Raw genomic sequence first — 15,027 nt, forward strand, 5'->3', positions numbered from 1 at the left:
AAATTTATTCACAGCAGTTTGGAAAGAATGTCCTTTAAATGTAGAGAGTGAAATATATTGCAGGCAAACACACATCTCCGTGGTACCCAAAAGGCTCCCGTGATGCCTCCACCTAGTCGCCAGACCTAGGCCTTGGCAAAACCCGCATCCCACCAAGGTCTGGCTGCATCCCTCAGCCACTGGACTGCCCTGCCTGGAGTTGCATGTGACATGGCGCCTACCTTCTCCTCCCCTGCCAGCCCAGGCCTCCTCCTCCTGCTGCCGCCACCTCATCCCATAAGTTTTTGTATGCTATGTTTTGTCTTCATTTGTTTCTAAATATTTTTTAATTTGCCTTGTGATTTTTTCTTTGACCCACTGGTTGTTTAAGAGTGTGTTATTTTTGTGTATGTGAAAATTTTTCAATTTTCCTTCTGTTATTGATTTTTAGCTTTATTCTCCATTGTTGTGAGAGAAGGTACTTTAAATGATTTTATTCCTTCTAAATTTATTGAGAATTATTTTTATGAACCAAATTATAGCCTACCCTGGAGAATGTTTCATGTGCACTTGAAAAAGTATATATATTTTTCTGTTGTTTTGTGGATTGTTCTATCTGTCATACTATGTCTGTTATGTCTAGTTGGTTTATAGTGTAATTCAAGTCTATTTTCTTCTTGTTTTCTGTGTAGATATTATATCCGTTATGAAACTGGAATATTGCACTTTGAGAGGTCAAGGCAGGCAGATCACTTGAGGTGAGGAGTTTGAGAACAGCCTGGCCAACATGGCATTGGTCTCTTCTAAAAATACAAAAATTTGCTGGGCATAATAATGCATGCCTGTAATCCCGGCTACTTGGAAGGCTGAGGAGGAGAACCTCTTGAACCTGGGAGGCGGAGGTTACAGTGAGCCAAGATCATACCACTGCACTCCAGCCTGGGTGACAGAGCGAGACTCCACCTCAAAAAAAAAAAAAAAAAAAGTGGAATATTGAAGTCTCCAACTATTCTCACAGAAGTGTCTACTTCTCTCGTAAATTCTATCAATAGTTGCTTCATATATTTTGTGACTCCACTGTTTGGTGCATTTATGTGTATAATTTTATATCTCCTTGACAAATTGCCACTTTTATCAATATGCAATGTGTTTCTTTCACTTTTATAAAAATTTTTTATAAAAAAATTCAACATCTATTTGACTATGTGACTATAGTCACATTCGCTGTCTTTTGGCTACTATTTACATGCAACGTCTTTTTTCATTCTTTTACTTTCAACCTATTTGTTTCTTTGAGTCTAAAGTGGGTTTCTTGTAATCAGCATATAATTGGATCACACTTTAAAATTTATTCTGCTGGTTTCTGTCTTTAATTGGGGATCTAAGCCACTTAAAATATATAATAAAGAATATACTTCTGCCACATTGCTTTTCATTTTCTATATATTTTATATCCTTTTTATTCCTCAGTTCCTCCAATACTGCCTTCTTTTGTGTTTGATTGATATTTTCTAGTGTTCCCTTTTGATTCTGTATCTTTTGCAGTTATTTGTTCCTAGAATGTGTATGTTAGTATGCTTAAGAGTGTCCCATAGGCCTCTTAGGTTCTGTTTATTTCTCTTCATTATTTTTTTTTTCTGCTATTCAGACTGGGTAATTCCAATTTCTCTATTGCTATGGACTGAATATTTACACCTCCTCCAATTCATATGTTGAATTCCTAATTTTTAATGTGATGGTATTTGGAGGGGGTGCATTTAGGAGAGAATTAAGGTCATGAGGTTGGAATCCTCATGATGCAATTATTGCCCTTATAAGAAGAGGAGATAAGAGTTCTACTTTTCTCCATCATGTGAGGATACAGCAAAAAAAGGGGCTGTCTGTAAAACAGAAAGAGGGTCCTCACAAGACACTGAAATTTTTGTCACTTTGGTCTTGGACTTCTAAGACTATGGAATTGTAAGAAATATTTTTTCTTTAAGTCACCAAGTCTATGATGTTTGTTATAGAAGTCTGAACTGACTAAAATAAATTGGTTAACAAGAAGTGTGATACTACTGTAACAAATACCTTAAAATGAGTTTTGAGCTTCATGCTTTAAGAAGTAGATATTTCCATGAAGGGGCTGCTGAAGACAATCTGGTGAGGCCTGACCAAAATAGGAGAACTGGAGAGAAATCCTCCTTCTTCTTAGAGAAGACATAAATAATCATGAGCAGAATGTTGGTGGAAATATGAACAGTAAAGGCCATTTTGATGAGGTTTGAGATGGAAAAGAGGAACATGCCATTGGAATCCAGAGGAAAGCAATCCTTGTTGTAATGTGGCAAAGAACTTGGCTAAATTATCTTTGTGTTCTAGTGTTTTGCAGAAGATAGAACTTGTGAGTGATAAAATTGGATATTTAGCTGAAGACGTTTCTAAGCAAAGTGTTAAGAATACCAAGGGTGTGGCCAAGCAACTGTCTGTTAAGGAGATTGGTATGGGTGTGAAACATGGACTTAATCAGTACTCCACCAAGAACACTGCCAGTCTGAACTGAAGGAGATGAAAGTTGGGGGGAATGAAAAAAGTTTCTCAGACTTCTTAGAGGCTACAGGACAGGATGCTAAAGTTATTCAGTAGTCTTGTGCTATTCTAGAAGATGGGGGAAATAGCCCCAAAGGCAGTTCAGAGATTATCAGGGACATCATCTCAGCTTCAACAGGCCAAATATCCTCCAACTAAAGCCATGAAGGTGCGGTCACCTGGAGCCATGGTAGCACAACCCTACCTGGAAGAAATTTGAAAGTAAGATCCTTACATGGTAGAGCCCTTGGGGTTTAGTTTCTCTCTGACAGAACCCTGGGGGAGAGACCACAATTCTGAGAGCCTTTGGGCATAACCCCCATGCAGTAGGGCTGGGTGAGCACAAGTCCTGCTCAACCTAGCCACAGCATGGGTGGATCTCTGCCAAGCTGTGGGGGTGACATTTCCACTCCAGTGGTCCTGGAGGGCAGAGTATCAAATGAAAAAGGATTATTCTAGATTATTCTTGAGCATTAAAGTCTAGTGGAATTTGCTGTGGTTGGTTCTGGACGTTTGTGGGACTCATCACCTCTTCCTTCTTTCATTTTTCTCCCTTCTGGAATGGGAATATCTACCTTGTGCCTTTACCATCCTGTATTTTGGGGTTTGGGGGCCATTTTGGGATACGTTTTGTACTGACAGATCATAGTTATACGTATTTTGGGTGCATATAATATTTTGATACGTATATACAATGTGTAATGATCAAATTAAGGTAATTGGGACATCCAACACTCAAACATTATTTGTTTTTGTATTGGAACATTAATATTTTTCTTCTAGTTATATTGATCACAATAAATTATTGCTAATCATAATTTTCTTACTGTACTAATGAACACTAGAACTTATTTCTCCTATTTATTTTTGTACCATTAACCAACTTCTCATTATCCTCTCCTCTTCCCTTTTCTTCCCAGCCTCTGGTAACTACCATTCTACTCTCTACTTCCATAAAATCTGCATTTTTAGCCCCAGATAGAAGTGAAAACGTATAATATTTGTCTTTCTGTGCCTGACTTATTTCAATTAACATACTGACCTCTAGTTCCATTCCTGTTGCTGCAAATGATAGGCTTTCATGCTTTTTAATGGATGAATAATATTCTGTTGGGTATATATACCACATTTTCTTTATCCATTCGTCCATTAATGAACAGTTAGGTTGATTCTGTATTTGGCTATTGTGAATAGTACTGTAATAAACATGGAAGTACATATATTTCTTTGATATAGTATGTTCTTTCTTTTTTTTTTTTTTTTTTTTGAGACGGAGTCTCGCTCTGTCGCCCGGGCTGGAGTGCAGTGGTATGATCTCAGCTCACTGCAAGCTCCGCCTCCCGGGTTTACGCCATTCTCCTGCCTCAGCCTCCCGAATACCTGGGACTACAGGTGCCCGCCACCTCGCCCGGCTAGTTTTTTGTATTTTTTTTTTAGTAGAGACGGGGTGTCACCGTGTTAGCCAGGATGGTCTTGATCTCCTGACCTCGTGATCCGCCCGCCTCGGCCTCCCAGAGTGCTGGGATTACAGGCTTCAGCCACCGCGCCCGGCCAATATAGTATGTTCTTTGTTTTGGATATATACCAAACAGTGAGATAGCTGAATCATATGGTCATTTTAGTTTTAGTTTTTGGAGGAACCTATATAATGTCTTCCATTATGACTCTATTACTTTACATTCCCACCAACAGTGTATGGGTATCCCTCTTTCTCTGAATACTCACCAGCGTTTGTCCTTTTTTGTTCTTTTGATAATAGCCATTCTAACTGGGGTGAGTTGATATCTCATTGTGGTTTTGATTTGCATTTTTCTAATGATTAGTGATGTGGAGCACTTTTTCATGTACCTATTGGCCATTTGTATGTCTTCTTTTGAAAAATTTCTATTTAAATCTTTTACCAATTTTCAGATTGGATGATGATGATTATTATTGCTGTTGAGTTGTTTGAGTCCCTTATATATTCTGGACTTTAATCCCTTGTCAGCTGGATAGTTTGCAAATATTTTCTCCCATTCTTTAGGTGGTTTCTTCACTTTTTTAAGTGTTTCTTTCTCTGGACAGAAGCTTTTTAGCTTGATGCAATCTCATTTGTTTATTTTTGCTATGGTCACCTGTGCTTTTACCTGTGGTTTTTGTGCTTTTACCTGAAGCATTTCCCCAATGTTCTCTTCTAGTATTTTCATAGTTTCAGGTTGTACATTTAAGTATTTAACCCATTCTTTTTATTTTTGTATATGGTGGAAGAAGGGGTTCTATTTTCATGCTTCTGCATATGGATATCCTGATTTCCTCATACCATTTATTAAAGAGACTGTCCTTTATCCTTTGTATGCTCTTGGCATTTTTATTAAAAATGAGCTGACTGTAAGTGTGTGAATTTTTTTTTTTTTTTTTTTGGTTCTTTATTTTGTTCCATTTGTCTGTGTATCTGTTTCATTTTTGTTCGGGGTGGTTTTTTGTTGTTGTTGTTTTGTTTTGTTTTGTTTTGTTTTTGGGGTTTTTATGCCAGTATTGTGTTGTTTTGGTTACTGTAACTCTGTAATGCAGTGTGAAATTAGCTTTCAGCTTTGCTCTTTTTGGTCAAGATTGCTTCGGTTGTTCAGGGATTTTATGGTTCTGTATGAACTTTAAGTTTTTTTTTATTTCTGTGAAGGATGTTACTGGTATTTTGATAGGGATTGCTTTGAATCTGTGGATCACTTTGGGTAGTAAAGACATTTTAACAATATTAATTCTTCCAATCCTTGAGTGTGGAATATCTTTCTATTTTCTTATATCCTCTTCAATTTTTTTTAACCAGGATTTTATAATGTTTCTTACAGAGATCTCTTATTTCTTTCATTAAATTTATTTATATGTTTTGTTTCCAACTATTGTATATGAGATTGCTTTCTCAATTTGTTATTCAGGTTGATTGCATTTAGCATATAGAAACACTACTGATTTTTGTATGTTGATTTTGTATCTGCAGCTTTACTGAATTTATTTATCTGTTCTAGGAGTTTTTTGTTTGTTTGTTTGTTTTGTTTTGTTTGAGACAGAGTCTCACTCTGTTGCCCAGGCTGGAGTGCAATGGCACAGTCTTGGCTCACTGCAACCTCCACCTCCCGGGTTCAAGCAATTCTCTTGCCTCAGCTTCCTGAGTAGCTGGGACTACAGGTGTGTGCCACCACGCCCAGCTAATTTTTGTATTTTTAGTAGAGATGAGGTTTCACCATGTTGGCCAGGATGGTCTCAATCTCTTGACCTTGTGATCTATCTGCCTCGGCCTCCCAAAGTGCTGGGACTACAGGCATGTGCCACCACGCCTGGCCTCTAGGAGTTTTTGATGGAGTCTTTAGGTTTTTCTAAATATAACTTTATGTCTTTGGGAAAGAAGAATAATTTGACATATTCTCTCCAATTTCAGTGCCTTTTATTTCTTTTTATTGCCTAATTGCTCTGGCTAGGACTTCCAGTACTATGTTGAATAAAAGTGGTGTAAGCGAGCATTCTTGTCTTGTTCCAGATCTTAGCAGAAAGGCTTTCAATTTTTCCCTTCCCAGTATGATATTAGTTGTGGACTTGACATGTATGACCTTTATCATGTTGAGGCTTGTTTCTTCTGTATTCAGTTTATGCAGACTTTATTTATTTATTTATTTTTGAGATGGAATCTCACTCTGTCACCCAGGTTGGAGTGCAGTGGCGCGATCTTGGCTCACTGCAAGCTCCGCCTCCTGGGTTCACACCATTCTCCTGCCTCCACCTCCTAAGTAGCTGGGACTGCAGGTGACTACCACCATGCCCTGCTAATTTTTTGTATTTTTTTTAGTAGAGACGGGGTTTCACTATGTTAGCCAGGATGGTCTCGATCTCCTGACCTCGTGATCTTCCCGCCTTGGCCTCCCAAAGTGCTGTGATTACAGGAGTGAGCCACTGCACCCGGCGATGCAGGCTTTTTCTTAAATCATAAGAGGATGTTGAATTTTATTGCATGCTTTTTTAAGCATTATTGAAAGGATCTTATAATTTTTCTCCTTAATTCTGTTGATGTGACATATTAATTTGCATATGTCAAACCATCCTTGCATCCCTGGGATGAGTCCCACTTGATTATGATGAATGATCTTTTACATTTGATGTTAAATTTGGTTTACTAGTATTTTCTTGAGGATTTTTGCATCTATGCTTATCAGGAATATTGGCCTGTAGTTTTCTTTCTGTGTGTGTGTTTCTGTCTGGTTTGGTATCAGGTTAATGCTGGCCTCATAGAATAAGTTTGGAAGTATTCTTTCCTTTTTAACTTTTTTGAAGAATTTATGTAGCATTGGTATTCTTCTTTAAATGTTTGGTGGAATTCATCAGTGACCTCAACAGGCTTTTCTTTGATTGGAGACTTTTTAATCCTGCTTTGATTTCATTACTCATTATTGGTCTGTTCAAATTTTCTATTTCTTCATTGTTCAATCTTGGTGGGTTTTTATGTTCAGGAATTTATCAGTTTCTTCAGTGTTTTCCAATGTTTTGATGAATAATTGTTCTTAGTAGTCCCTAATGATCCTTTGTATTTCTGTGGTATCATTTTTAATGCCTCCTTTTCTATTTCCAATTGTATTTATTTGAGTTTTCTCTCTTTTTTTCTTTAGTCTAGCAAAGGTTTGTCAGATTTGTTTATTTTTTCAAAAAAAAATGCTTCATTTTATCTTTTGTACATTTTTAGTTTTAATTTTATTGAGTTTTGCTCATATCTTTATTATTTCATTTCTTTTACTAATATTGAGTTTGTCCAGTTCTTGCTTTTCTAGTTCCTTGAGGTACATCATTAGGTTGTTTATTTGGAGTCTTTCTTTTTGTGTGTGTGTTAAATGTTTATTGTTTTAACTCTTTTTGCTGCATCCATTAGGTTCTGGTTTGTTGTATTGCCATTTTCATTTTTCTGTCCTGAAGAATGTTCCTTGTGCTGATGAGAAAAAATATACTGTGCATCAGTTGGATGTAATGTTTTGTAAATGTCTGTTAGGTCCATTTGCTCTAGAGCACGGTTAACTCCAAATTTTTCTTTCTTTCTTGATTTTCTGCCTGAATAATGTCTTCATTGCCAAAAGTGGAATGTTGCAGTTTTCTCCTATTATCATGTTGCAGTCTATTTCTTCCTTTAGATCTATTAATATTTGCTTGTATATTTGGATGCTCTGGTATTGGGTACAATTCGTTTCCTATTGTTATTTCCTCTTACTTAATTGACACCTTGATTTTTATATAATGACCTTCTTTGTCACTTTTTACAATTTTGACTTAAAGTCTACTTTAACTGATGTAAGTATAGCCATTCCTGCTCTTTTTTGGTTTATTTTTTATATTGCCCACTTCTTCACAAAGTGTTCTAGTTATTTTTTTAGGTTTGTCTTTTATCTTCTTATTAAAGATAGAAGTGGTTTGAATACAATAGTTGCAATATTAGTATAGTTAGTGTCATTTTCTTTCCATTTGAAGAGCTCTCTTTAACATTTCTTATAATGACAAATTTCCTTAGCTTTTGTTTGTCTTGGAAAGTCTTTGTAGTTCCCTCACATCTGAAGGAGAACTTTGCTGAGTACAGCATTCTTGCCGGGAATTTTTTTCTTTTGCACTCTGAATATATCACTGCACTCCCTCCTGACCTGTACTACTTTCAGGATCCCTCTTTGTAGTTGACCTTTGTGAGTTTAATTATAATATGTCTTAGGGTATTCTTATTTGGGTTGAATCTAATTGGTGACTTTTGACTTTACTGTACCTGAATATTTATATATTTATACAGGTTTGGAAAGTTTTCTGTTATTATTTTTTTGAATAACCTTTCTACCCTTTTGTCTTTCTCAGTTATCTTTTTAACTCCAATAACTTGAATGTTTGCTCTTTTGATGTTGTGCCATAGATCCCGTTAACTTTGTTTATCCCTTTTCATTCCTTTTTATTTTTTTCCTCTCTAATTGTGTGTTTTCAACTAGTCTTTCTTTGAGCTCACTAATTCTCTCTTCTGTTGGTCCAGTTCTGCTCTCAATTCAATTTTTGTTTCCTTCATTGTATTTTTCAGCTGTAGGATTTCTGTTTTTTAAATTATTTTTATCTCTTCGTTAAGTGTCTTTGATAAATTTCTGAATTGATTCTCAGTGTTGTATTGAAGTTCATTGAGCTTTCTTAGAACAGCTATTTTGAATTATTTGTCTGAAAGATCACACATCTTCATCACTTCAGGGTTGCTCTCTGACACTTAACCATTGGATAAGCCATATTTCCCTGAATGTTCTTGATGCTTTTGTAGGTGCAATAAGGTCTGCATGTTGAGGGACTAGGTATTTGTTTTTGTCATCACAGTCTGGCTTTGTCTGTGCCAGTCCTCCTTTAGTGGGCCTTCCAGGGAATCCAAACTGACTGACTGTTGTGTTCCCTGAGCTGTGATCACTGCAGCCATCTTAGCACTAGAGAATGCTCTAAGCCTGGGCCTGCTGAAAGTCTCACAAGGGCTCTGAGGTTGATGTGGCTTTCTGGCCCAGATAGACCTGGGAAAAATCCAAGGAGGACTCTGGAACTGTGTAAAACTACTGGCCAGCACTTGAGTCTAGAAGACTGTTCCAGTGGCCCAGACAGGGATGTCTCCCAGCAGGTCTGTGCACAAATGGGATAGGTCCCTAACTGCAGCAGGAGAGTCTGGATTTCAGACTGAGCCCTTTCAGAACCTGCTGTTTGGGTCCCCAAAAAATCATATGTTACAGTCTTAATCTTCAGTGGGATGGTATTTGGAGTGGGACTTTTGGAAAGTAATCAGGTTTACGTGAGGTCATGGGGGTGAAACACACATGATGAGATTCATACCCTTATAAGAAAAGGAGAAAACTAGAGGTCTCTATCTCTATTTTCCATTGAAGATACAATAAGAAGGCAACTATTTGTAATCCAGGAAGAGGGCCTTCAACAGAATCCAACTCTGCTGGCATTCTGAAATAAGACATCTAGCCTTGAGAGGTGTGAAAAATAAGTTTCTTGGTTTAGCCACCCAATCTATACTATATTTTGTTATAGTAGCTTGAAATGACTAAGACATCTATCTTCAAGTTTGGTGATTGTTTTATCTGCCAGCTTATATCTTCTATTGAACCCCTCTAGTGAATTTTTTCTTTTAGCCATTGTGCTTTTCAACTCCACAATTTCTATTTTTCTTCTCCCTTCTTCTATTTCTTCTTCTTCTTCTTCTTCTTCCTCTTCTTCTTCTTCTTCTTCTTCTTCTTCTTCTTCTTCTTCTTCTCCTCCTCCTCCTCCTCTTCTTCTTCTTCTTGTTCTTCTTCTTCTTCTTCTTCTTCTTCTTCTTCTTCTTCTTCTTCTTCTTCCTCTCCTCCTCCTCCTCCTCTCTCCTCCTCCCTCCTCTCCTCTCCTCCTCCTCCTCCTCCTTCTCATCTTTCTTCTTCTCCTTCTCATTTTCTGCTTCTGCCTCTTTTTTGAGATAGGGTCATGCTCTGTCACCGAGGCTGGAGTGCAACAGCACAATCTCAGCTTACTGCAACCTCTACTGGGCTCAAGCAATCCTCCCATCTCAGCCTCCTGGGTAGCTGAGATTACAGCTGCACACCGCCACATCCAGCTATTATTTTTTGTATATTTTATAGAGATGATGATATGGTTTGGTTGTGTCTCCACCCAAATTTCATCTTAAATTTCAGTTCCTATAATCCCCATGTATCCTTGGAGGCCCCCTGTGGTAGGTAATTGAATCATGGGAGTGGTTAATCCCACACTGCTGTTCTCATGATAGTGAGTGAGTTCTCACGAGATCTGATGGTTTTATAAGGGGCTTTTCCTCCTTTTCCTTGGCACTTCTTGCTGCTGCCATGTGAAGAAGGACATATTTGCTTCGCCTTCCACAATAACTGTGTTTCCTGAGGCCTCCCAGTCATGTTGAACTGTGAGTCAATGAAACCTCTTTCCTGTATAAATTGCCCAGTCTCAGGTATGTCTTTATTAGCAGCATGAGGATGGACTAATACAGACAGAATTTCACTTTTTTGCCCAGGTTTGTCTCAAATTCCTGAGCTCAAGCAATCCACCCAACTTGGCCTCCCAAAGTGCTGGAATTACAGGCATAAGCCACCATTCCCAGCATTACTTGGTTCCTTCTTATAATCTCTGTCTCCTTATGTATATTCTCAATTTGCTCATACTTTGTTCTCCTGATTTTCCTTACTTCTTTGCCCATGGTTTCTTTCACCTCTTCGAACATATTTATTTGTCCAGTAAGTCTGGAATTTGCTCTCTAGGCTTCCTGAAGAATGGTTTCTGTCTGTGTCTTCTTTTTCTTATGAATCGGCCGTACTTTACCTTGTAAGATTTATAATATTTTGCTGAGAATTTAACATTTTATATATTATAATGTCATAATTCTAGAAATCAGATTCTTCTCCTACCCCAAGGTTTGGTGTTGCTGCCTGTTGAAGACTGCTGTCATCCATTTGTTCAATGACTTTTTCAACTAATGTTGCAAAGACTATATTCCTTATCATGTATGGTCACTGAAGTTTCTATTCCAATATTTCTGCAGCCAGTGACCTGACAGGAATTTCCTTGTATTCCAGTATCTTTCTTCATCAAGCATTTCTCTGGAAGCTGAAAGAGTCCTGCTACACTCCAGAGTTCTGAAATAATTGATTCTGACAGTTCTTGCCAGTTCAGTAGTTATTTTTGTGAAAGGACCAATTCCTAGAACTTCTTATTTTGTCATCTGCTGTGATGTTCAAATCATCTTATTAAGTGTTACTTAAATATAATTCCAAAATATATCAGTACCCTTTCTTGACTGCAACAATATGGTACAATAGATATAGTTTATCTTCCTTTGACTTTTAATATATTGCAATAATTTTATGGTGTTCTTTTATTGGACATTGGAGTAAATATTGAAAGTTGAATTTTCTGAGTAGATTTGCAGAGCTTCAAATTTATATATGACAATTGTTACCTCGCTGTACACAATTTTTCAGATGAATATTGTTCATTCTGTTTAAATGATCTCCTCCTTCCAAACTTGTTAGGACCACGGGTGGAGGGAACAGAGTCCTGGTCTTCACAAGGTATCATATGTAGAATATTAGCTTCCCAACATCATGTAAACTATATATTTCAGCAAAGGTGGCTAATTACAATATATAGAAATTGGTCATTTAAAGAATGGATGCATTTCTACTTTCTTTTTTGTAAGCAAATACATGAAACTAAATTAGGCTGAGCTTTCTTTTTCTATGCTCTTTCAAGAAAGGTAGTCTCTAAAAACAAGAAGTTTTTATTAACAAACAAACATTTAAAAAGCAATAAAAAGGAAGTTATACCCAAGTTTCTCAGAGTTTAAAAAATTCAACTCTGATATCTTGCAGTTGTTAACTTGAATTTCCTTATTTATGTTGATACCTTGTTTCCTATCCCATAATTAAATGTGAGTTTAGGCAGAATGCCTAAGTGAATCCCAAATTGAGAATTATACTTTAAAAAGCTTTAAAACCCCTATCAAGACAATGAAGTAAATTTAAGATGGCAGCTAACATCTTGTGATTAAGCAGTAGAGCACAATCATTTTCACAGAGCTTAAATTTTTTAAAAAAAATCTCAGATGTGTAACTTATTTTAGTCTCATTTCTCCTTTTTCCTTCTGGATTATCAGGTGTGTTTGATAGGCCATTTGCAGTGGGGATGGGGTATATCAATTGTCCTATGTTGATAAACAATTTCACCATTATATAATAGAATCCAATAGTAAATTATTAGTTCTTGCTACAACTTGTCTGTGTAAGGAGGAAAAAATAACATCCCTTTATCTTGCTTTTGTGAAGTGATGTTACATATGAGAATTAAGACCCACAGTTTAAAAGTTAATAAATGGAATAATCTTAGCAAAGATTGCTCCTGGCCAATTTGACTGTATCTTATTATACATTTTGACAGAATTCCTCATCCATCCTTCTGGGGAATTTGCAACCTAATCTGAACATATATGACTGGATAACTATCCTACTAAGATACAACAAGGTAGCATAGTAAAGTCCTATTATTCAAAAGAATAAAACTGCACCCCTTTCTTTCACAGTACACAAAAACTAACTCAAGATGGATTAAAGATTTAAATGTTCAACCTCAAACTATAAGAATCCTAGGAGAAAGCCTAGGAAGTACCATTCTGGACATTGGCCTTGGGAAAGAATTTATGACTAAGCTCTCAAAAACAACTGCAACAACAACAGAAATTGAAAAGTGGGTCCTAATTAAGCTAAAGAGCTTCTGTACCACAAAGGAAACTATTAACAATGTAAACAGATGACCTACAGGGTAGGAGAATAAATCTTCAAACTATGCATTTAACGTAGGTCTAATATTCAGAATCTACAAGAAACTCAAACATTTCAATAAGTGAAAAATTAAAAACATTAAAAAGTGGGCAAAGGACATGAACAGACACTTCTCAAAAGAAGATATGCAGCAGCCAACAAACGTATGAAAAAGCGCCCCACATCACTAATCATCAGAGAAACACAAATCAAAACCACAATGTGGTACCATCTCGCACAAGTCAGAGTGGCCATTATTAAAAAGACAATAACAAGTGGTGGCGAAGCTGCTGAGAAAAGGGAACACTTGTACACTGTTGGTAGGAATGTAAATTAGTTCAGCCACTAATTTAGAAAGCAGTTTGAAGATTTTTTCAAAGAATTAAAATAAAACTATCATTTAACCCACCAATCTCATTACTGGGTGTATAGTCAAAGGAAAATAAATTGTTCTACCAAAAAGACATATGAACTTCATCGTAGCACTATTCACAATAGCAAGACATCGAATCAACCTAGGTGCCCATCAACAGTGGATTGAATAAAGAAAATGTTGTGCAAATACACCTGGAATACTACACAGCCATAAAAAGAATGAAATCATCATCACGGATGCAGCTGGAGGCCATTACCCTAAGCAAATTAATACAGGAAGAGAAAAACAAACACTGCATGTTCTCACTTATAAGTGGGAGCTCAGCACTGGGTACACATGGACATGAAGATGGGACCAAAAGACACTGGGGACTACTAGAGGTGGGAGGGGAGGAAGAGGACCAAGGGCTGAAAAACTACCTGTTGGGTACTATGCTCACTACCTGGATGATGGAACCATTCATATCCCAAACCTCAGCATCATGCAATACACCCATGTAACAAATATGTACATACACTTTCTGAATCTAAAAAAAAAAGTTGAAATTATTTTTAAAATCCTATTATAGGCACCAAGGTTATAGAGTCAGTGAGTTGTGGAATTAAGGCTAAAGCATAGGTATCCTGATTCTAAGTCAACATTTCTTAGAATTAAGCTGAACCTGAGCTAAATATATCTGAGTTAAAGAGATATTCAGTAAGAAACTTATTACAAAAGGAGAGGAAATAAGGGGTTAGTGTCTGTATAAAAGGAAGCAAGATGGTGGGTTAGAGAGAATTCTAAGATATTAGAAAAAAATTCCTGTAAGTATATAAGTTAAGATCCTGAGAAATATTGCTGAAGTCCATATGGTAAGGAAAAAAACATCACAGGCCTCATTGTGACAGGCAGTCTGAATTAGGATTTGGATATGATATAAAACCAGGAATGGAGGCAGACAAATGAGGGCCAAAATCTAACCTCTTCTTATTAGCTTTGGAATCTTACACAAGTTAATTCACCACTAAAGCGTTTAGTTTCTCAATCTTTTTGATGATGATAACAAAAATATAAAGAAAATTGCTGATAGGGTTTTGAGCAATGACGTAAGGTAACATTTATATATGTAGCACCCAGCAGAATGCCTAGTATACTATATCTACCAAACATGTGTTAGTTTCTGCTGTTTTTCATAAACTTTCCTTACTCGTGGTCAAGAACATGGAATCTTGATACCAAACAGCATATCCGTAGAATACTTTTGGCAACAGGTAATAGAAAACTCAACTCCTTAAACAATAAAGGAATTTATTGACTCACTAAGTGCAAGTTGCAGGGTAGGGTGTGCTTCAAGATTGGTTAATAAAGCACTTCAATAATGTCATCAAGAACTTAAGATTTTTCTGTTGTTTACTCTTCCTTTCTGAGTATGCCTGGTTTCCTGATGTCTGTAGGATGGCTGTAGTAGCATTCGCGTCTGGTCGGTGACAGAGGGTGATTCTCCAAATCACTCTCCAATTCTGTGCAGTGGGAGTAACCCAAATTAGGTCACATCTCCTTATACGATAACTGTTGCTACAGGAAAGCCAGGCTATGATTAGTTTATGCTTTGATTCCTGAACCAATCAACAGCAAAGAGGATAGAATTGTCATGATAACCAGGGCCTATTTTGGAGCTGGGGTCAAATTTGAGTGTAGGGAGTCAAATCTGATGTCCACTACTAAAAAGTTGAATTCCAGAATTTACTTGCTATATCCTTTGATAAGTCATATAATTTTGTTGAAACTCAACTT

General features: G+C 36.9%; 1 protein-coding gene across 1 annotated transcript in view; it reads left to right on the top strand.

Annotated features, from left to right (window-relative positions):
* Nucleotides 1-15,027, top strand: part of CCDC192 (coiled-coil domain containing 192) — a 243,827-nt gene that overhangs the window by 76,304 nt on the left and 152,496 nt on the right. The window lies entirely within an intron of this gene.

The sequence above is a fragment of the Papio anubis genome, chromosome 5 (assembly GCF_008728515.1).
Source record: "Papio anubis isolate 15944 chromosome 5, Panubis1.0, whole genome shotgun sequence".
NCBI classification, from domain to species: Eukaryota; Metazoa; Chordata; class Mammalia; order Primates; family Cercopithecidae; genus Papio; species Papio anubis.